We start from the raw sequence: 24,767 nt of genomic DNA, 5'->3' as shown, positions 1-24,767 counted from the left end.
GTTATTTCAGTGGCGAGAAAGTCAGGACTGCAGATGATGGAGCGTTAGAGTCAAAAAGTTTGGCACTGGAAAAGCACAGCAAGTCAGACAGCATCTGAGGAGCAGGAGAGGATGTTTTGGGCTGAAGCCCAATTTCAGGAATGTGTGCCAATAGGATAAAACAATATGTGCCTGAAGAACATTTGTTTGTAACAGTGATCTTTGAGTTGGGGTAAGCACTTCTGACATCATGTCTTTATTTGGGAAGGTTGATTTGTTTTATCCTGCCATCAAAGACTGGGCCCAGTATGTGGAAACAATGTGATATTTTTCCAGGCAATTGACATTGGAGCAGATGAAAAACAACAAGTAATCCTTCTGACTGCTTGCAGACCTCGAGCATTTCTGGTTATAAGGGGCTTAATTTTCCCAGAAGTATCAGACACTAAAACCTTCAAAGAGTTGACAGATTTCGTTAAGGAATATTACGATCCCAAACTCTAATTCTGAGACACTATTGATTTTATTCAGCTGTTAGTGAACTGGGGTATCTATATTGGGATTCCTGATGAGGTTAAGGTGAATAGCAGAAGGCATGTGACTTTGGGTTAACCCTGAATGAATTGCTGAGAAACCACTTGGCATATGGGATTAATGACGTAATCATGTAAAAGCACCTACTAGCTGAAGCCCAAATGAACTTCAAACAGACACCACAGGCAGCTTTGTCATTAGAAAATGTGGCAAGTGGAGCAGGGGATCTACAGGGCATCCCAATGGAAGTGGACATTCTTATCTGTTTGACTGAGCTTGGGGAATACCACTTGAGTGAAGGCAATCGCAGAGCCTCACACAGTGCATATCCTGAGCAGAGGGATCTCAGGCTAAACTACAGCTGAACCCCCACCACAAATCAAACCTCGGCCAAGTGGCTAAAAAGTTCTTAGGATCTGGGCCGGTAAGACATCGTAGTTGCTACCAGTATGAGGACTTGAGACAACAAAGGAGTCCTACAAGGCCTGACTGGAATAAGAAAACTCATAGGTTGGTATCCAGGCAAGTCCACCCACATGTGGGTTGGAACAATTAAATTGCTTAGCAACATCCAAATCAGAACCAATTAAATTTATTGTCTGGTTAAATGGTCATCCAGTTCTCATGGAGGTCATTACTGGTGCAGCTGTATCTACCGTTGCAGAACCTGTCTTTAACAAGATTTGCTCTGGTCTCCAACCCTTAAGTTTGTGCAAGACTTCAACCAGACTGAGAACATACACTGGGGAACCCTTGTAAATTAAGAGTGCAAGTCAAACAGTCTGGGCAGGCAGGGACAAAGCAGAGAACAAGGTAGGATTGACAAATTAAACAGTATTTATTTTAATGCAAGAGGCCTAACAGGGAAGGCAGATGAATTCAGGGCATGGTTAGGAACATGGGACTGGGATATCATAGCAATTACAGAAATGCAGCTCAGGGTTGGGCAGGACTGGCAGCTTAATGTTCCAGGATTCAAATGCTATAAGAATGATAGGAGGGCAAGAGAGGAAGGGGAATGGTGTTTTTGATAAGGATATAATTATTGCTATAAGTAGGGAGGATATTCCTGGGAATATGTCCAGGGAAGTTGTTGGGGTGGAACTGAGAAGAAAGGGATGATTACCTTATTGGATTGTGAACAGACCACCAACTCCCCACCCACCTCAATAGTCAGCAGGAAATTGAGAAACAATTTTGTAAGGAGATCTCAGTAATCCGCAACAATAGTCGGGTGTTTACGGTAGGGGATTTTAACTTTCCAAACATGGACTAGGACTGCCATAGTGTTAGGGTTTAGATGGAGAGGAATTTGTTAAGTGTGTACAAGAAAATCTTCTGATTCAGAATGTGGATGTATCTATGAGAGAAGGGGCAAAACTTGACCTACTCTTGGGAAATAAGGCAGGGCAGGTGACTGAGGTGTCAGTGCAGGAGCACTTTGGGGTCAGTGACCATAATTCTATTAGTTTTAAAATAGTGATGGAAAAGAATAGACCAGATCTAAAAGTTGAAGTTCTAAATTAGAAAAAGGCCAATTTTGATGTATTTGGCAAGAACTTTCGAAAGCTGACTGGGGCAGATGTTCACAGGTAAAGCGACGGCTAGAAAATGGAAAGCCTTTAAAATAAGATAGTGAGAGTCCAGAGACAATTTATTCCTGTTAGGGTGAAAAGAAAGGCTGGTAGATGGAGGGAATGCCGGATGACTCGAAAAATTGAGGGTTTAGTTAAGAAAAAGAAGCAAGTATATGTCAGGTAGAGACACCAGAGATCTAGTTTATCCTTAGAGTGGTAAAGGCAATAGGAGTATACTTAAGAGAGAAATCAGGAAGTAAAAGAGGACATGAGATAGCTTTGGCAAATTGGGTTAAGTAGAATCCAAAGGGTTTTTACAAATACATTAAGGACAGAAGGGTAACTAGGGAGAGAATAGGACCCCTCAAAGATCAGCAAGGCAGCCAATGTGTGGAACCGCAGCTGATGGGAGACATACTAAATGAATATTTTGCATCTGTGTTTACTGTGAAGAGGAACATGGAATATATGGAATGTAGGGAAATAGATGGTGACATCTTCAAAAAATGTCCATTTTACAGAGGAGGAGATGCTGGATGTCTTAAAATGCATAAAGGTGGATAAATGGATGTAAGGCAAAAGCCCTTCATCAGGAAGGGCTTTCCTGATGAAGGGCTTTTGCCCGAAACGTTGATTTCAAAGCTCCTTGGATGCTGCCTGAACTGCTGTGCTCTTCCAGCACCACTAATCCAGAATCTGGTTTCCAGCATCTGCAGTCATTGTTTTTACCTACATAAATGGATGTAAGTTTGCTCATTGAGCTGGAAGGTTCATTTTCAGAAGTTTCATTACCATACTAGGTAACAACAGTGAGCCTCTGGTGAAGCACTGGTCTTATGTCTGCTTTCTATTTGTGTGTTTATGTTTTCTTGGATCGATGATGTAATTTCTGTGTTGGCGATGTAATTTCCAGTTATTTTTCTCCGAGGGTGGTAGATGGTGTCCAGGCTAGTCTTCTGCCTGTTTGTACAATGTAGTGTTTGTTACTGTTCTTGCAAAATATTTTGTAAATGACATTAGTTTTGCTTGTTGTCTGTATAGGGTCATTCAAGTTCATTAGCTGCTGTTTTAGTATGTTGGTGGGTTTGTGGGCTACAATGATGCCCAGAGGTCTGAGTAGCCTGGCAGTCAATTCCAAGATGTCTTTGATGTAGGGCAAAGTGAGGTCTGAGATGCTGGAGATCAGAGCTGAAAATGTGTTGCTGGAAAAGCGCAGCAGGTCAGGCAGCATCCATGGAACAGGAGAATCGACGTTTCGGGCATAAGCCCTTCTTCAGGAATGAGGAAAGTGTGTCCAGCAGGCTAAGATAAAAGGTAGGGAGGAGGGACTTGCGGGAGGGGCGTCGGAAATGTGATAGGTGGAAAAAGGTCAAGGTGAGGGTGATAGGTCAGACTGGGGTGGGGGCGGAGAGGTCAGGAAGAAGATTGCAGGTTAGGAAGGCGGTGCTGAGTTCGATGGATTTGACTGAGACAAGGTGGGGGAAAGGAGGGGAAATGACGAAACTGGTGAAATCCGAGTTCATCCCTTGTGGTTGGAGGGTTCCTAGGCGGAAGATGAGGTGCTCTTCCTCCAACCGTCGTGTTGTTGTGGTCTGGCGATGGAGGAGTCCAAAGACCTGCATATCCTTGGTGGAGTGGGAGGGGGAGTTGAAGTGTTGAGCCACAGGGTGGTTGGGTTGGTTGGTCCGGGTGTCCCAGAGGTGTTCTCTGAAACGCTCCACAAGTAGGCAGCCTGTCTGCTCAATATAGAGGAGGCCACATCGGGTGCAGAGGATGCAATAGATGATGTGTGTGGAGGTGCAGGTGAATTTGTGGCGGATATGGAAGTTTCCTTTGGGGCCTTGGAGGGAGGTGAGGGGGGAGGTGTGGGCGCAGGTCTTGCACCTCCTGCGGTTGCAGGGGAAGGTGCCGGGAGTGGAGGTTGGGTTGGTGGGGGTGTGGATCTGACGAGGGAGTCACGGAGGGAGTGGTCTTTACGGAATGCTGATAGGGGAGGGGAGGGAAATATATCCTTGGTGGTGGGGTCCGTTTGGAGGTGGCGGAAATGACGGCGGATGATGCGCTGTACATGGAGATTGGTGGGGTGGTAGGTGAGGACCAGTGGGGTTCTGTCCTGGTGGCGGTTGGAGGGGCGGAGCTCAAGGGCGGAGGAGCGGGAAGTGGAAGAGATGCGGTGGAGGGCATCGTCGACTACGTCGGGGGGGGGAAATTGCGGTCCTTGAAGAAGGAGGCCATCTGGGTTGTGCGTTTTTGGAACTGGTCCTCCTGGGAGCAGATGCGGCGGAGACGAAGGAATTGGGAGAATAGGATGGCGTTTTTACAGGGGGCAGGGTGGGAGGAGGTGTAGTCCAGGTAGCTGTGGGAGTCGGTTGGTTTGTAGTAGATGTCCGTGTTGATTCGGTCGCCTGAGATAGAAATAGAAAAGTCGAGGAAGGGGAGGGAGGAATCAGAGACTGTCCAGGTGGAAGGTGTTGGTGAAGTGGATGAACTGTTTAAACTCCTTGCGGGAGCACGAGACGGCGCCGATACAGCCATCGATGGAGGAAAAGGTGGGGGGTGGGGCCAGTGTAGTTGCGGAAGATGGACTGTTCCACATATCCTACGAAGAGGCAGGCATAGCTGGGGCCCATGCGGGTGCCCATGGCTACTCCTTTCGTTTGGAGGAAGTGGGAGGATTGGAAAGAGAAGTTGTTCAGGGTGAGGACCAGTTCAGTCAGTCGAAGGAGGGTGTCAGTGGAAGGGTACTGGTTGGTACGGCGGGAAAGGAAGAAGCGGAGGGCTTTGAGTCCTTCGTGATGGGGGATGGAGGTGTACAGGGACTGGATGTCCATGGTGAAGATAAGGCGTTGGGGACCGGGGAAGCGAAAATCATGGAGGAGGTGGAGGGCATGGGTGGTGTCCCGAACATAGGTGGGGAGTTCTTGGACTAAGGGGGACAGGACCGTGTCGAGGTATGCGGAGATGAGTTCGGTGGGGCAGGAGCAGGCGGAGACAATGGGCCGGCCGGGGCAGTCAGGTTTGTGGATTTTGGGCCGGAGGTAGAAGCGGGCGGTGCGGGGTTGTGGGACTATGAGGTTGGAGGCGGTGGATGGGAGATCCCCCGAGGTGATGAGGTTATGGATGGTCTGGGAGATGATGGTTTGGTGGTGGGGGGTGGGGTCATGGTCAAGTGGGCAGTAGGAGGAGGTATGTCGGCTAGGGATTCTGGGTGCATTGTTTGCTTGTTTGGGTTTGTTGCTGAGAAATCAACGGATTGTGTTCATGGGGTATCCATTCTTTTTGAATACGCTACATGTGGCTAATGTGATGCCACTATTTAAGAAAGGTGGTAAGGAAAAGCCACTGACCTATATACTGGTGAGCCTGACATTGGTGGTTGGCAGGTTGTTAGAGGGAATCCTGATGGACAGGATTTACATCTATTTGGAAAGGCAAGGTCTGATTTGGGGATGGAGACGTGCGAGGGAGGAGCGAAGGACTTCTGGGAAGGTGAGTCTAACTGTTTAAAAACCTTACTTTAGGCATCAGGGCCTCCATTTGCCGAGAGGAGCGAAGGACTTCTGGGAAGTCATATATTTGTGTGGTTGCGTTCCCCGAAACACTACTCGGGTAATGTCTCCCACCCATCCTCCTCCTCTAACTAAAAAAAAAGGTTGTACGCCAGATTGGTAAGGTAACGAGTTTATTTTTTATTCCTTATTTTTCAACAGTCTCTTTGGGAATTTAGAATAGTGGGAATGGAGGTTTGGCAGTTGAATGTTCCTCCTGCAGAATGTGGGAGGTAAGGGTCACCATTTGTGTCCCTGCTGACTACATCTGCGGGAAGTGCACCCACCTCCAGCTCCTTGAAAACAACGTTAGGGAACTGGAGCTAGAGCTGGATGAACTTCGGATCATTTGGGAGGCAGAGGGGGTTATTGAGAGAAGTTACAGGGAGGTAGTCAGTCCTCAGGTACAAGACAAGGGCAGATGGGATACATTCAGGAGACGGAAAGGGAACCGGCAGGCAGTGCAGGGATCCCCTGTGGCCATTCCCCTTAACAATAAGTACACCATTTTGGATACTGTTGGGGGTGACGACTTACCAGGGGAAAGCAGTGAGGCACAGGGGTCTGGCACAGAGTCTGTCCCTGGAAGGGGGAAGAGGAGCAGAACAGTAGTCATTGGGGACTCCATAGTTAGGGGGAACAGATAGGAGGTTCTGTGGGGGCGAAAGAGACTCACGGTTGGTGTGTCGCCTCCCAGGTGCCAGGGTTCGTGATGTCTCTGATCGTGTTTTTGGGATCCTTAAGGGGGAGGGGGAGGGGGAGCAGCCCCAAGTCGTGGTCCACATCGGCACCAACGACATAGGTAGGAAGAGAGATGGGGATTTAAGGCAGAAATTCAGGGAGCTAGGATGGAAGCTTAGAGCTAGGACGAACAGAGTTGTTGTCTCTGGTTTGTTGCCGTGCCACTTGCTAGTGAGGCAAGGAATAGGGAGAGAGAGGAGTTGAACACGTGGCTATAGGGATGGTGCAGGAGGGAGGTTTTGGATTCTTGGATAATTGGGGCTCTTTCTGGGTAGGTGGGACCTCTACAAGCAGGATGGTCTTCATCTGAACCAGAGGGGTACCAATATCCTGGGGGGGAAATTCGCTAAGGGTATTGGGATGGGTTTAAACTAATCCAGCAGGGGGATGGGAAGCAAAATTGTAGTTCGAGTATAGAAAAGGTTGAGAGTAGGGAGGTCCGAAATCAAGATTCAGGGACGCAAGATGGCACCGGCAAGCAAGAAGTTGGTTTGAAGTGTATCTACTTCAACGCCAGGAGCATCCGAAATAAGGTGGGTGAACTTATAGCATGGGTTGGTACCTGGGACTTCGATGTTGTGGCCATTTTGGAGACATGGATAGAGCAGGGACAGGAATGGTTGTTGCAGGTTCCAGGATTTAGATGTTTCAGTAAGAACAGAGAAGATGGTAAAAGAGGGGGAGGTGTGGCATTGTTGGTCAAGGACAGTATTACAGTTGCAGAAAGGATGTTTGGAGACTCGTCAACTGAGGTAGTACGGGCTGAGGTTAGAAACTGGAAAGGAGAGGTCACCCTGTTGGGAGTTTTCTATAAGCCTCTGAATAGTTCCAGAGATGTAGAGGAAAGGATAGAAAAGATGATTCTCAATAGGAGTGAGAGTGACAAAGTAGTTGTCATGGGGAACTTCAACTTTCCAAATATTGACTGGGAACACTATAGTACAAGTACTATAGATGGGTCAGTTTTTGTCCAGTGTGTGCAGGAGGGCTTCCTGACACAGTATGTAGACAGGCCAACAATGGGGCATAGCCACATTAGATTTGGTACTGGGTAATGAGCCCGGCCAGGTGTTAGACTTAGAAGGTGAGCACTTTGGTCATAGCGATCACAATTCTGTTATGTTTACTTTAGTGATAGAAAGGGATAGGTGTGCACCACTGGGCAAGAGTTACAGCTGGGGGAAAGGCAATTACAATGCGATTAGGTAAGATTTAGGAAGCATCGGAAGGGGAAGGAAACTGCAGGGGATGGGCACATTAGAAATGTGAAGCTTATTCAAGGAAAAGCTCCTGTGTGTCCTAGTTAAGTATGTACCTGTCAGGCAGGGAGGAAGCTGTAGAGCACGGGAGCCGTGGTTTACGAAGAAAGTCGAATCTCTGGTAAGAGGAGGAAGAAGGCTTATGTTAGGATGAGATGTGAAGGCTCAGTTAGGGCGCTTGAGGGTTACAAGGTAGCCAGGAAAGGCCTAAAGAGAGAGCTCAGAAGAGCCAGGAGGAGACATGAGAAGTTGTTGGCGGATAGGATCAGGGCAAACCCTAAGGCTTTCTATAGGTATTTTAGGAATAAAAGAATGACAAGGGGAAGATTAGGGCCAATCAAGGATAGTAGTGGGAAGTTGTGTGTGGAGTCAGAGGAGATAGGGGAAGCACTAAATGAATATTTTTCGACAGTATTCACTCTAGAAAACGACAATGTTGTCGAGGAGAATACTGAGATACAGGCTACTAGACTAGGTGGGATTGAGGTTCACAAGGAAGAGGTATTAGAAATCCTGCAGTGTGTGAAAATAGATAAGTCCCCTGGGCCGGATGGGATTTATCCTAGGATCCTCTGGGAAGCCAGGGAGGAGATTGCCGAGCCTTTGGCATTGATCTTTAAATCGTCATTGTCTACAGGAATAGTGCCAGAAGACTGTGGTTCCCCTGTTCAAGAAGGGGAGTAGAGACAACCCTGGTAATTATAGACCAATGAGCCTTCAGTTGTTTTTTTTTACAGATTACAGATTACATTACAGTGTGGAAACAGGCCCTTCGGCCCAACAAGTCCACACCGACCCGCCGAAGCGAACCCACCCATACCCCTACATTTACCCCTTACCTAACACTACGGGCAATTTAGTATGACCAATTCACCTGACCCTGCACATCTTTGGATTGTGGGAGGAAACCGGAGCACCCGGAGGAAACCCACGCAGACATGGGGAGAACGTGCAAACTCCACACAGTCAGTCGCCTGAGGCGGGAATTGAACCCGGGTTTCTGGCGCTGTGAGGCAACAGTGCTAACCACTGTGCCACCCACGGTAAAGTGTTGGAAAAAGGTTATAAGAGATAGGATTTATAATCATCTAGAAAAGAATAATTTGATTAGGGATAGTCAGCACGGTTTTGTGAAGGGTAGGTCGTGCCTCACAAACCTTATTGAGTTCTTTGAGAAGGTGACCAAACAGGTAGATGAGAGTAAACCGGTTGATGTGGTGTATATGGATTTCAGCAAGGCGTTCGATAAGGTTCCCCACAGTAAGCTTTGTACAAAATGCGGAGGAATGGAATTGTAGGAGATATAGAAGTTTGGATCAGTAATTGGCTTGCTGAAATAAGACAGAGGGTGGTGGTTGATGGGAAATGTTCATCCTGGAGTCCAGTTACTAGTGGTGTACCGCAAGGGTCGGTGTTTGGCCCATTGCTGTTCGTCATTTTTATAAAAGACCTGGATGAAGGCGTAGAAGGGAGGGTTAGTAAATTTGCAGACGACACTAAGGTCGGTGGAGTTGTGGATAGTGATGAAGGATGTTGTAGGTTGCAGAGAGACATAGATAAGCTGCACAGCTGGGCTAAGAGGTGGCAAATGGAGTTTAATGCGGACAAGTGTGTGGCGGTTCTCTTTGGGTGGACTAACCGGAATGCAAAGTACTGGGCTAATGGTAAGATTCTTGGTAGTGTAGATGAGCAGAGAGATCTCGGTGTCCAGGTACACAGATCCTTGAAAGTTGCCACCCAGGTTGACAGGGTTGTTAAGAAGGCATACAGTGTTTTAGCTTTTATTAATAGAGGGGTCGAGTTCCGGAACCGTGAGGTAATGCTGCAGTTGTACAAAACTCTGTTGCGTTTTGGAGTATTGTGTACAGTTCTGGTCACCACATTATAAGAAGGATGTGAAAGCTTTGGAAAGGGTGCAGAGGAGATTTACTAGAATGTTGCCTTGTATGGAGGGAAAGTCTTACAAGGAAAGGCTGAGGGACTTGAGACTGTTTTCGTTAGAGAGAAGAGGGTTGAGAGGTGACTTAATAGAGACATATAAGATAATCAGAAGGTTAGATAGGGTGGACAGGGAGAGCCTTTTTCCAAGTATGGCGACGGCAAGCATGAGGGGGCATAGCTTTAAATTGAGACGTGATAGATATAGGACAGATGTCAGAGGTAGTTTCTTTCCTCAGAGAGTAGTAAGGATATGGAATGCTTTGCCTGCAACAGTAGTAGATTTGCCAACTTTAAGTACATTTAAGTCGTCATTGGACAAGCATATGGATGTACATGGAATATTGTAGGTTAGGTGGCCTTCAGATTGGTATGTCAGGTCGGCGCAACATCGAGGGCCGAAGGGCATGGACTGCGCTGTAATGTTCTATGTTCAACTTGGCTTTGTGTATGGGAAATCATGTCTCATGAATTTGATTGAGTTTTTTGAAGGACAGCACGAAACAGGCTAATTCACTCGAGCAAGTTGATGTTAAGAAGGAGGATGTGCTGGAAATTCTGAAAAAGATAAGGGTAGATAAGTCCCCCGGGTCAGATGGGATATACGCAAGGATACTACAGGAATTGAGGGAAGAGATTGCTGTGTCTTTGGTGATGATGTTTGTGTCCTCATTGGAGTGCACTGGATGATTTGAGGGTGGCAGATATTATTCCCTCCAAGAAAGGGAGTAGAGATAACCCTGGGAATTACAGAACAGTCAGTCTTACGTTGGTGGTGGGCAAATTATTAGAGAGGATTCTGAGAGACAGGATTTATGATTATACGGAAAAGCATAGTTTGATTAGAGTCAGCATAGCTTTGTGAGGGGCAAGTCATGCCTCACAAGCCTTATTGAATTCTTTGAGGATGTGACAAAACACATTGAAGGTAGAAGCAGTGGATGTGGTGTACATGGAGTTTGGCAAGGTGTTGGAAAAGGCTCCCCATGGTAGGGTCATTCAGAAAGTAAGGAGGCATGGAATACAGGGACATTTGGCTGTCCGGATACAGAATTGGCTGGCCCATAGAAGACAGAGGGTGGTAGTAGGTGGTAATCCAGGAGCTTGGAGACCAGTGGTGTTCCACAGGAATCTGTTCTGGACCTCTGCTCTGTGATTTTTATGAATGACTTGGATGAGGAAGTGGAAGTGTGGGTTAGTAAGTTTGCCGATAACACGAAGGTTGGTGGAGTGGTGGATCGTGTGGGATGGCTGTTGTAGGTTGCAATGAGACATTGGCATGATGCAGATGTGCTGAGAGGTGGCAGATGGAGTACAACCTGGAAAAGTGTGAAGTGGTTCATTTTGGAAGCCCAAATTTGAATGCAGATTATAGGGTTAAAGGCAGCATTCTGAGCAGTGTGGAGGTACAGAGGAGTCTTGGGGTCCACATCCATAGATCCCTCAAAGTTGCCACCCAAGTTAATAGGGTTGTTAACAAGGTGTATGGTGTGTTAGCTTTCATTAGCAGGGGGAATGGGTCTGAGAGCCGTGAGGTTATGCTGCAGCTCTATAAAGCCCTGGTTAGACCACACTTGGAATAATGTGTTCAGTTCTGGTCACCTCATTATAAATAGTATGTCGAAGCTTTAGAGAGGGTGCAGAGGAGATTTACCAGGATGCTTCCTGGATTGGAGGGCATGTCTTATGAAGAAAGGTTGAGTGAGCTAAGGCTTTTTTCACTGGAGTGAAGAAGGATGACTCTTATACACTTAATGGTAAGGTCCTGGGGAGTGTTGCTGAACAAAGAGACCTTGGAGTGCAGGTTCATAACTCCTTGAAAGTGGAGTTGCAGGTAGATAGGATAGTGAAGAAGGAATTTGATATGCTTTCCTTTATTGGTCAGAGTAAATAACCGATTCTTGAGGTTTGAGTGTGTTCAAGGTTGGTGCAGTAATAAGGGTGAATCTCTCTTTCTGATATGTGTAGCATGAAATATTTAAAATGGATTTGTGTAGCATAACATTGTGAGTTATTTTGTAAAAATTACATTAGAACATAGAATATAACAGCGCAGTACAGGCTGTTTGGACCTCGATGTTGCATTGACCTATGGAATGAATCTGAAGCCTAACTAACCTATACTATTCCATTTTCATCCATATGTTAATCCAATGACCATTTAAATGCCCTTAGCTCTGGCAAGTCCACTACTGTTGCAGGCAGTGCGTTCCATGCCCCTACAACTCTCTGAGTAAAGAAACTACCTCGAACATTTGTCCTATATCTATCACCCCTCAATTTAAAGTTGTGTCCCCTCGTGCTAGCCATAACCATCCAAGAAAAAAGCCTCTCACTGTCCACCCAATCTAACCCTCTGATTATCTTTTATGTTTCAATTAAGTCACCTCTCAACCTTCTCCTCTCTAACAAAAACAGCCTCAAGTCCCTCAGCCTTTACTCATAAGACCATTCCTCCATACCAGGCAACATCCTAGTAAATCGTCTCTGCATTGGTTCCAAACCTTCCACTGTGTGGCATGGTGGCTCAGTGGTTAGCACTGCTGTCTCACAGCAGCAGGGTCCCCGGTTCGATTCCAGCCTTGGGTGACTGTCTGTGTGGAATTTGTACATTCTCCCTGTGTCTGCGTGGATTTCCGCCGGGTGCTGCGGTTTCCTCCCACTGTCCAAAGATGTGTGGGTCAGGCCATGCTAAATTGCCCATAGGTGCATTAGTTAGAGGGAGATGGATCTAGGTGGGTTACTCTTCGGGGGGTCGGTGTGGACTGGTTTCCACACTGTGGGGAATCTAGTCTAAAAAAATTTTTTCTGTGATATCCTTCCTATAATGCGGTGACTAGAAGTGTATGCAATACTCCAAGTGCAGCCGCACCAGAGTATTCTACAGCTGCAGTATGACCTCGTGGGTCCAAAACTCAAACCCTCTACCAATAAAAGCTGACATACCGTACGCCTCCTTAACAACCCTATCCACCTGGGTGGCAACTTTCAGAGATCTATGCACATGGACACCAAGATCTCTTTATTTATCCACACTACCAAGAATCTTACCATTAGCCCAGTACTCTGTATTCCTGTTGCTCCTTCCAAAGTGAATAACCTCACATTTTTCTGCATTGAACTCCATTTGCCACCTCTCAGCCCAGTTCTGCAGCTTATCTATGTCCCTCTGTAACCTGCAACATTCTTCAGCACTGTCCACAACTCCACCAACTTTAGTGTCATCCGCAAATTTACTAATCCATTCTTCAATGCCGACATCCAGATCATTTATTAAAATGACAATCGGCAGTGGCCCCAAAACAGATCCTTGTGGTACGCCACTAGTAACTAAACTCCAGGACTGAACTCCATTTCCCATCAACCACCACCCTGACTTCTTTCAGCTGGCCAACTGATCTAAACCGCTAAATTGCTCTCAATCCCATGCCATTAATGGTCATTTGTGAGTATGTTCAGTGACTGAACTTCCTGTACACAAAAAGAAATATAAACCATTGTCTATCAAGCCAGGTCTCACTCGAACCAGGAATACAATCAGCTGGGATCACAGCAATAACTAGTATATAAATGTACCTAGCTTTAATCTTCCTAAGTTCTCTCATCGGAAAGCCAAAAAAAACAAAAGAAAAATACAATACAGGAACATGCCCTCTGGCCCTCCAAGCCTGTACCAATCATCATGCTCTATTAAATCAGAAGACAAATCTTCTGCCCTTACTCGGTCTATATCCCTCTATTCCTTCCCTATTCATGTAACCATCCAGATGCCTCTTAAACGTCACCAATGTATAAGCTTCCACCACCTCTTCTGGCAGTGCGTTCCAGGCTCCTGCCACTCTGTGGAAAAACCTCCTTTGCACAACTCCCTTAAACTTCCCCCCTCTGGCCTTGAATCTGTGCCCCCTTGAAATTGAAACTTCAACCCTGGGGAAAGCCTCTGACTATCCACCCTATCTATGCCACTCATAATTTTGTAGACTTTTATCAGATCTGTGCTCCGCCGCCGTCTTTCCAGTGCAAACAATCCTAGTCTTTTTAACTTTTCCTCATAATTAATGCCCTCAAGACCAGGCAACATCTTGGTGAACCTTCTCTGCACTCTCTTCCAACTCCTCTGGTAGTGTGGCTAGCAAAACTGCACACAATACTCTAAATGCGGCCAAACAAGGATTCTATATTGCTGCAATGTGGTTTGCCAACTCTTGTACTCCAAGCCTCGGCAATGAAGGCAAGGCTTGCCATATGCCTTTTTAATCACCCTGGATACCTGTGTTGCCAGGTGCACGCCCAGATCTGTCTGCATATTAATGTTCCTAAGGGTTCTGCCATTTGACAGCATAATTCACAATTGAATTGATCGTCTAAAATGGATCATCTCACATTTGCCTAGGTTAAAGTCTGTCTGCCATTTCTGTGCCCAAATGCCAATCTATCTATATCCTGTTGTGTCCTTTCACAATCATAGGCGTTATCAGCAACTCCATTCCTGAAGGAGTGCTTATGCCAGAAACGTTGATTCTCCTGCTCCTCGGATGCTGCCTGGCCTGCTGTGTTTTTCCAGCACCACATTTTTCAACTCGGTCTCCAGCATCTGCAGTCCTCACTTTCTCCTTATCAGCAACTCCATCAATCTTTGTGTCATCTTTAAACTTACAAATCAAACCACCCACATTTTAATTCTGATCTTTTATATATACTACAAACAACAGAGGACCTAAGACTGATCCCGGTGGAACACCACTAGTCACCAGTCTTCATTCTGAAAAACGCCCTTCCACCACTACCCTCTGTCTTCTATGACCAAGCCAGTTTTGCATCCATCTAGCCAGCCCATCCCAGATCTCATTTGATTTTAGGTTTCATACCAATCTGCCATGTGGAACTTTATCAAATTCCTTTCCAGTCAATACAAACTACATACAGAGCCCTTCCCTCATCAATTATCTTTGTCACCTCTTCAAAAGCTCCAATTAGGTTGGTGGGCTATGACCTTCCTCGTACAAAACCATGCTGCCTGACACTAACTAATCCATTTTCTTCCAAATATGCACATATCTTGTCCCTCAATATCTTCTCCAAAAGCTTCCCCAGCACATATCAGGCTTACCAGCCTATAATTTCCTCAATTATCCCTGCTTCCTTTCTTAAACAAAGGAACAACAGTGACTAATCTCCAATCCTCTGTAACTTTGCCTGTGGTCCAAGAGGATGTAAAGATATCTGCTAATGCCCCTGCTACTTCTTCAATTGCCTCTCAGAGTAACCTGGGATACATCCCATCTGGCGCTGGGGATTTGTCTACCTTAATGCAGTTTAGGATACCCAAAACCTACTCCTTAAATATATTGACATTCTCTAGAGTATTCACACACTCATTCCTGACCAGAACATGTCCTTCTCCTTGGTGAATAATGATACAAAGTAGAAATGAATCACCCACTTCCTGTGATTCCACGCATAACTTCCCTCCTTTGTGCTTGAGTGGGCCTAACCTTTCCCTTACTACCCTCTTTCTTCAAATTTATGCATAAAAAGCCGAGGGATTCTCCTTCACCCTGTTTGCTAAAGACATGGCCCCTTTTAGCCTTCCCAATTCCACATGTAAGTTCCTTCCTAATTTCTCTATACTCCTCATGGGCTTCATCAATTTGTCGCTGTCTAGGTATATCATATGCTTCCTTTTACCTTTAGACTAAGCTTACAATTTCCCTTGTCATTCCATAGTTCCTGAATCCTGCCATTCCTATCCTTCAGTTTTGCAAGGACATGCATATGCTGCACTTTTTTCAACTGGTCTTTAAAAGCCTCCTGCATGCCAAATATAGATTTACCCTCAAATAACCGCTCCTAATCCATATTGCCCACTTTCTGTCTAATTTGGAAGTAATTGGCTCCCAATGATCCATACATCTAAAGCCCACCCTCCTACACCAGCTCTGTAGCCATGTATTCAACTGTACTCTCTCTCTCTCTCTCTCTCTGTATTCCTAGCCTCAACCCCAAGAGTCACCTGAGGGCCACTCTTGTCCTTGTCCATGACAACTCAAAATCTTATGAAGTTATGGTCACTAACCCAAAATACTGTGTGACTGAAACATTGATCACCTGTCCTGGCTCATTCCCTAACACCAAGTCTAGCATGGCCTCTTCTCTGTCAACACACTGTCTCAAACTGGCAATAATATCATAGTTCCATGCAGTAATCCATGTTTTAAGTTCATCTGGGAGGAAGTAAGGACTGCAGATGCTGGAGATCAGAGTTGATTATTGTGATGCTGGAAAAGCACAGCAGGTCAGGCAGCATCCAAGGAGCACGAGAGTCAATGTTTCGGGTATAAGCCCTTCATCAGGAATGTGGGTGCTGTGTGTGCGCTGTGTCTGGTCTGTGGGTTTCATGATTTCAGCATTTTACTTGGCCAATGTACCCAGCATCCCTTGGGTACGGCCAAGTTAGCAATCTGTTTTAGCAGCCATGAGGTGGCTACACTACCCATTATCCCTGCTTTCTGTTGCCTGCCACTCAACCAATTTCCCAGCTGTGTCTGTAACTTGCCCTCAATTCTGTGGGCTTCTACCTTTTATTATCAGTCTGTTATCTGGGTATTTATCAAACGTCTTCTGAAAGTCATATAAACAGTTCATCTGTCTTGCTTGTTATACTTCTTACACTGAAGTAAAGGCATTCCAGGCCTCCAGTCCCTCTGAGCCCCACGACTTCCCTCTGCCTGCTCTTACCCTGTACTATGCATATCTCAGTCTCACTTTTGTCCCCAGTCTCTGCACTTACTGGCCTGTTGATCCATTTACCACTCCCCTAGTTCAAATCTTCCTGAAGAGCTCGAGCAAACTTCCCGCTGAGGATATTGGTGTCCCCCCAGTTCAAGTGCAATCTGTCCTTATTGTACAGGTCCCACCTTCCCCAGAATACATCCCAATGATCCATACATCTAAAGCCCACCCTCCTACACCAGCTCTGTAGCCATGTGTTCAACTGTACTCTCTCTCTCTCTCTCTATTCCTAGCCTCACAACCGTAGCATGGGTAGTAATCCTGAGATTACTACACTGGTAGTTTTGCTTTTTAGCTCCCTATCTAACTCCCTGAATTGTCTTCGCAGGACCTCTTCCTTCTTTCCACACCAATCATTTGTGCCAATGTGGACAATGACATCTGGCTATTTTCCCTTCCATTTCAGGATGTCCTGTACCTGCTCAGAGATATCCAGGATCCTGGCACCAGGGAGGCAGCACACCATCCTAGAGCCTCGTTCTTAGCCACAGAAACACCTGCCTGTGCCCTGACTATCAAGTCACCTACTAGCTACTACTGAGTCACCTGGACTTTGCCCCACCCTTGTCTACAGCAGAATCAGTTGTGGTGCCACAGGCCTGGCTGCTGCTTGTATTATCGCCTGAGAGGCTATTTCCTCCCCTCCATTCCTCCACCCCTGTTTGAGAGGGGAATATTCACAGGTGTGACCACCTCTGTAACACTAGCGTCTATCACTCTCTCTGCACCACTGTGTGTCTAGCTGCTTCTGCAACCAAACCACTTGGCCTGAGGAGCTGCGGCTGGTCACACTTCCTGCAGACGCAGTTGTCAGGGATGCTAGACTGCTCCCTGATTTCCCACACTGGCAGGAGTATACTACTGCCACCTCCACCCTTGAACACTTTTCAAAACAAAACAGTTGTCCCTCTGGATTGGGAAATTGCACAAGTCACTCCGCTTTTTAAGAAGAGTGCAATAAGAAAACAACATAAGAACTAGGAGCTGGAGTAGGCCGTCTGGCCCTTTGAGCCTGCTCTGCCACTCAATGAGACCATGGCTGATCTTTTTGTGGACTCGGACCAACTTACCCACCCTCTCACTATCCCTTAATTCCTTTATTGTTCAAAAAAAGTCTATCTTAAGTTTAAAATGTTTACTGAAGCCGTGTCAACTACTTCATTGGGCAAGGAATTCTATAGATTTACAATCCTCTGTGTGAAGAAGTTCCTTCTCAATTCAGTCCTCGATGTGCTCCGTCTAATCTTGAGGCTATGCCCTGCTGTCCTAGTTTCACCTGCCAGCAGAAACATCCTCTCTACTTCTATCTTATCTTTTCCCTTCATAATTTTATATGTTTCTATAAGATTCCCTCTCATTCTTCTGAACTCCAATGAATATAATCCCAGTCTACTCAGTCTCTCCTCATAAGCCAACCCCCTCAATTCCAGAATCAACCTCGCGAACCTCCTCTGTACCCCCTTCAGTGCCAGTACATCCGTTCTCAAGTAAGGAGACCAAATCTGCACACAGTACTCCAGCTATGGCCCTCACCATACCCTGTATAACTGCAACATTACCTCTCTGATTTTAAACTCAACCCCTTTCGCAATGAAGGACAAAATTCCATTTGCCTTCCTAATCACTTGTTGTACCTGCAGAGCAACCTTCTGTGATTTATGCACAAGAACACCCAGGTCCCTCTGCATAGTAGCATGCTGCAACCTTTTACCATTCAAGTAATAATCCTTTTTACTGTTACTCCTACCAAAATGGATGACTTCACATTTATTAACATTGTATTCCATCTGCCAGACCTTTGCCCACTCACTCAATGTATCTATGTTCCTCTGCAAAGTTTCACAGTCCTCTGCACACTTTGCTCTCCCATCCATCTTAGTATCATCTGCAAACTTTGACACACTATGCATTGTCCCCAATTCCAAGTCATCTATACAATTTGTGAATAATTGTGAATAATTGTGGTCCCAACACTGATTCCTGAGACACGTCATTAATCACTGATTGCCAGGCAGAATAGCATTCACTTATACCCACTCTTTGCTTCCTGTCATTCAACCAATCCTCTATCCTTGCTAATACTCTACCCCAACACCATGCATCTTTATCTTATGTAGCAGCCTCTTGTGTGGCAGCTTATCAAAGGCCTTTTGGAAATCTAGGTACACCACATCCACTGGGTCTCCATTGTCCACCTTGCTCGTAATGTCTTCACAGATTTCCAAAAGATTTGTTAGCATGACCTGCCCTTCATGAACCCATGCTGCTTTTGCCCAACAGGACAATTTCTATCGAGATGTCCTGCTATTACTTCCTTGATAATGGACTCAAGCATCTTCCCCACTACAGAGGTCAAGCTAACTGGTCAATAATTCCCTCCCTTTTTAAACAGTGGCATCACATTTGCTGTTTTCCAATCTGCTGGCAGTTTCTCAGTATCCAGTGAATTTTGGGAAATTATCACCAGTGCATTTGCTATTTATCCTGCCATCACTTTTAGTACCCTGGAATGCATTCCATCAGGGCCAGGAGAGTTGTCTATCCTTAGCTCCATTAGCTTGCCCAACATTAACTCTTACATATTAATGATTGTTTCAAAGTCCTCACCTACCTTAGTCTTTTTGTCAGTTACTGGTATGTTATTAGTATCCTCCACTGTGAAGACTGATACAAAATACCTGTTCAATGCCTCGGCCATTTCATCATATCCCATTACTAAATACCCCTTCTCATCCTCTAAAGGACTAACATTTACTTTAGCCACTCTTTTTCGTTTTCTATATTTATAGAAACTTTTGCTATTTGTCTTTATATCCTGTGCTAGTTTTTTCTTATGTTCTATCTGACTTTTATTTACAGCTCTTTTTGTGGCTTTCTAATGACCTTTCAAGTTTTCCCAGTCTTCTAGTTTCATGCTGTTTTTGGCCACTTTGTATGCCTTCTCTTAAGGCTAATAGCATAACAAGAGAAATTGAGTATAGAAGCAAAGAGGTGCTTCTGCAGCTGTACAGGGCCCTGGTGAGACCACACCTGGAGTACTGTGTGCAGTTCTGGTCTCCAAATTTGAGGAAAGACATTCTGGCTATTGAGGGAGTGCAGCATAGGTTCACGAGGTCAATTCCTGAAATGGCGGGATTACCTTACACTGAAAGACTGAAGCGACTGGCTTGTATAACCTTTAGTTTAGAAGACTGAGAGGGGATCTGATTGAGACATAAAAGATTATGAAAGGATTGGACACTCTGGAAGCAGGAAACATGTTTCCGCTGATGGGTGAGTGCCAAACCAGAGGACACAGCTTAAAAATACAGGGTAGACCATTTAGGACAGAGATGAGGAGAAACTTCTTCACCCAGAGAGTGGTGGCTGTGTGGAATGCTCTGCCCCAGAGGGCAGTGGAGGCCCAGTCTCTGGATTCATTTAAGAAAGAGTTGGATAGAGCTCTCAAAGATAGTGGAATCAAGGGTAATGGAGATAAGGCAGGAACAGGATATTGATTAGGAATGATCAGCCATGATCATATTGAATGGCGGTGCAGGCTCGAAGGGCTGAATGGCCTACTCCTGCACCTATTGTCTATCAATTTGATAGCCTCCCTATTTCCTTAGACCCCATGGTAGATTACCCTTTTCTCATAGTCCTTCCTTTTGCTGAGCACCAGGGATTTTCAGTTCAATTAACCTAACATCATTGGAGAGAAAATTGTTGAACTCTACAATCAAGTCCAGGGTAACCGAACAGCTCAAAGTTTCAGTTAATCAGAGATTCATGATCAGTAGGTCACGCTGATAAACCTCAAATTTTTGAAGTGGTGACAAATGTAGTGGACAGCAGAATGTCTACACATTTGCAGAAGATGTTTGATAAAGACCCACATAACAGACTGTTAATTAAAGTAGAAGCCCACAGAATTGAGGACAACTCACTGACATGGCTGGGAAATTGGTTGAGTGGCAGGCAACAGAAAGTAGGGATAATGGCTCGTGTAAAACACAGATTGCTAACTTGGCAATACAGCAAGGGGTGTTGGGTACATTGGCCAAGTAAAACGCTGAAATAATGCTCTGGTCAGAGTTGTCTAAATTATTTGAAAGGGAGACCAGACAACATTAGGTACTCACAATGGCAGGCTGTGACCAGTAGTATCCCACAAGGATCTGTGTTAGGGTCTCAATTATTCACATCACTCATTAATAACTTGAATAAAGGCATAGAAAGTTATACATCTAACTTTACAGATGACACAAAGTTACACAGAACTGTAGACAGATTAGATGATAGCATAAAATTACAAAGGTATAGTAATAGACTAAATGAATGGACAAAATTCCAGATGGAATTAAATATAAGCAAGTGTGAGATTATCCATTTTTGAGCTAACAAAGGATAGATCAGGATATTTTCTAGATGGTATGACATTAAGCACAGAAGTCCAGAGACTGGAGGTTTATCTTTAAAATATCACAAACCAGTACAGAAAATCAAGAAAGCTAATGGAATGCTGGTGTTTATACATAGAGGTCTGTCTGCAAGAAAGACCCTGAGCTTCTCGTTGCCTGCCACTTCAACACACTACCCTGCTCCCTGGCCAACATCTGTCTCAGGTTTGCTGCAGTGCATCAGTGAAGCTTAGTCTTGGCTGGAAGAACAACATCTCATTTTCCACTCGGCTACCCTCCTGCCTTCTGGACTCAGTATCAATAACTTTAGGGCTCGAGTTCTCCTATGCCCTTACCCTACCTGAACACACCAGGCCTTGTTATCACATAATCTGCTATTATATACAATCCAGTGTTAGCCACGAACAGTCTCCATTAATAGATATTCATCCTCCTTACCAGATTGTTATGCACTCCTTTGTATGTCCAAGTGTTCTTCTCTTTCTTTGGGTTCTATACCGACCTATCATTTACCCCTTTCCGCATGCTGTCTTCTGCATATAAACTGACATTTTCCGAGCTACCATCAGTTCTGAGGAAGCGTCACTCGACCTGAAATGTTAACTCTGATTTCTCTCCACAGATACTGCCAGATCTGCTGAAGTTTACCAGCAATTTCTGTTTTCGTTGCAATCTCTTTCTTTTAATGCTTTGGATAATGGAGCTGAATACAGAGTTAACCATTTGGTAGTACTGAACCGGAGTATTGCTTTGCTAAAAAAAATGAAAGTTGTAGAAGTCTTTCATCTTGCCTTCATCAGGAGAACTGACATAAAATACCAATTCAAAGGGAAAAACCATCAGTTATACTGTATGAAAGGAAAGTGATTGATTGGCAAATAGACTCAGATTTGTGGAGAAGTTTGCCATGGAAATTGCATCAAATAATGATGATTGACCGTTGACAGCCAAGCAAGCGGTGGGAATCTGGAAGTCATTGCCTCTAAGAGTGGAAGAACCAGAGACCCTCATAGTACTTAGATGTACACTTGTAATGCCAAGGCAGACAAGGCTATGGACCAAGTGCTGGAAAGTGAAATTAGAACAGTTAGGTGATTGATTTTGACCAGCATGGACACATTAGATGAGTGAAAGGGCCTTTTTCAGTGCTATAGATCTCCATGACGATGATTTTATGACACCTCCCATAGTCCGTGCACATGTAAGAATGGGTAGACACAATTCATGATAGGCTATCTCTGACAGTCTATGTAAATACTCTGCTCTCAGGTGCTATACCCAGTTATTTAATCCCTTCCTGTGCACTTCAATCTTTAAAATACTTTGTTCACCATTTAATTTCTGAAGCTGGAGTTCTGTCAAAACTCATCTTAAGTCCCAAAGGGAATCAAGCATAATGGCTGTCACGCATCACTGGGATAGAAAGTGGGAAATCAAGTTCCACTATTTCCAGATTCATCACAAGTTAGATTTCAAATAATTGGCAGAATTCCTCAATTTACTTGTCTTTTTGACCCAGGTTGACAAAGTATGGAGCAGGTTTCAGTACCTAACAAAAAAAATTACTATTTATTGTCACAATTCACTGGAAACTCTGGCCGCTGAAAATCAGCTATTCCTGGAGTCATCACAAAAGTTAAAGATTGTAAAATTAGTACAAAAACTCCTCAGTTTATCTGATTTGGAAACCAATGTTCATTGGAAGCATGGACCAAGTTCTGTACTTAATAACAATTACAGTTTATTACAAGTAATTAAACTCTAGCTACAGGTAAACAGTTATTAATAGTCAGCAGATAACACTACTCATTAAATTGCTATTCCTGTTATAATATACACCCTCTCTCTCCTATACACGCACACACACACACGCGCTTACACAGGGATAAACTGGAAAGTAGGTGAGCAGCCATTTTTTTGAGATTTGTGGAATTGGTTCTTGCTGATCAGAAGATTTCTCCTTGGCCTTTCTTCTCTGGGTGCTTCCACTGATTTGCAAGAGGCACGTGGTGGCAGGTTCACTTATTAAAGGTCTCTGACTTATTAATTAAAAGCCACAGCTTACAGCAACTTCTAAAGAAAGGTTCATTTTTTTTCAAATTTTTTTTGTAGCTAACAAGATTTTTTGAGCTGATAAGAGTTTGGAAAAGCTTCTCTGTATCTTGTTCATAGCCACAAGCTGTTCAGCTACCTGAGAACCAATCGTCTAGTTGGCAGGCAGAAGGCTTTTGTCATTGGTAATGGGTCATTAGCCTACAAAGCAATCAGCTTGATCAACTGGACCGAACAAACGTTTATCTGTACACAATCCCTTGGCTCTGTTTAGAGTCTGAGTCCTACAGCACGGAGACAGGCCTTTTGGCCAAACTGGTCCACGCTGACCAAAATGTCCATCAATGCAAACCCCATTTCCCTGCACTTGGCCCATATCTTTCTGAACCTTTCCTATCCATGTATTTGTCCAAATGTCTTTTAAATGTTGTTAATAGCTCAACCACTTCCGCTGGCAGCTCATTCCATATGCTTACCACCCGATGTGTAAAAGAAGGTTTACAGGTTCCCTTTTATTCTTTCCCCTCTGATGCCCTCTGGTCTATGATTCCCCAACCCTGGGAAAAGGACTGAGTACATTCACCTGATCCATGCCTCTCATGATCTTATACACTTCTATAAGATCACCCTCAGTCTTCTACGCTCTAAAGAAGAAAGTCCTAGCTTGTCCAGCCTCTCCCTATAACTCAGACCCTTTCTCACTGTCCATGCCTATTTTAGTGTCATCTGCAAACTTACTAATCATGAATTGTACATTCTCATCCAAATCATTGATAGAGATGACACACAGCAATTGGCCCAGCATCGGCCCCTGAGACACTCCACCAGTCACAGGCCTCCAGCCCGACAAGCATCATTCCACTATTACCCTCTGCGTCCTACCATCAAGCCAATTGTGTATCCAATTTGTCATTTCTCCCGGGTTCCATGCGATCCAACCGTCCAGAGCAGACTACCATGTGGAACTTTATCAAAGGACTTACTGAAATTCATACTGACAACGTCTACCCCCTGCCCTTGTCAACCTTCCTGGTCACTTCATCAAAGAGCTCTAACAAATTTGTGAGGCAGCATCTCCCATGCACAAAGCCATGCTGACTATTCCTCATCAAACCCTGTCTTTCCAAATGCTTGTATACCTTATCTCTCAGAATCTTCTCAAGTAACTTACCTACCACCAATGTTAGGCTTACTGTTCTATAGTTCCAGGTCTTTCTTTGCAGCCCTTTTTGAATAAGGGCACAACATTTGCTATCCTCCAGTCTTCCAAGATCTCACCCATGGCTAACGATGATGCAATGATATTAGCCAGGGCACCTACAATTTCTCCTCTAGCCTCTTGCAGTGTTTTTGGATCTATGTGGTCAGGACCAGGAGACTTATCCACTTTCACACATTCTAACACATCCAACACCTCCTCTACTGTGATATGGACTGTCCCCAAGATATCATCACTAATTTCCCCAAGTTCCCAAGTCTTCACATCTTTCTCCATGGTAAACACAGAGGAGAAATATTCATTGGGGACCTCGCCCATTTCCTGCGGTTTCACACATACATGTCCACTTTGGCCTTGACGGGTCCTATTCTGTCTCTAGTTATTCTTTTTCCTTTAATATATTTAAAGAACCTCTTTGGATTCACCCTAATCTTCTCAGTCAAGGCGATCTCGTGCCCCCTTTTTGCCCTCCTGATTTCCATCTTCAGTAAACTCCTGTATCCCCTATATACAAGGTTCCCTTAATCCCAAGTGCCTGTACCTGAGCCATACCACCTTTTTTCCTCTGGTCAAAGCCTCAATATCTGTTATCATCCAGGGTTGGATTCCTGAAGAAGCGCTTATGCCCGAAAACATCGATTCTCCTGCTCCTTGGATGCTGCCTGACCTGCTGCGCTTTTCCAGCAACACATTTTTCAGCTATCATTCAGGGTTCCCTATTCCTGCCA

The 24,767-nt window shown here is 44.9% G+C and overlaps 1 protein-coding gene across 7 annotated transcripts in view; it reads right to left on the bottom strand.

Annotated features, from left to right (window-relative positions):
- Nucleotides 1–24,767, bottom strand: part of LOC122562872 (tRNA (32-2'-O)-methyltransferase regulator THADA) — a 236,575-nt gene that overhangs the window by 83,780 nt on the left and 128,028 nt on the right. The gene's annotated exons all lie outside the window — the stretch shown is intronic.

The sequence above is a fragment of the Chiloscyllium plagiosum genome, unplaced genomic scaffold (genome assembly GCF_037043375.1).
Source record: "Chiloscyllium plagiosum isolate Xiang-an unplaced genomic scaffold, Cpla_swu_hap1 HiC_scaffold_24, whole genome shotgun sequence".
NCBI lineage: Eukaryota > Metazoa > Chordata > Chondrichthyes > Orectolobiformes > Hemiscylliidae > Chiloscyllium > Chiloscyllium plagiosum.
This window is presented reverse-complemented; position numbering and strand designations above follow the sequence as displayed.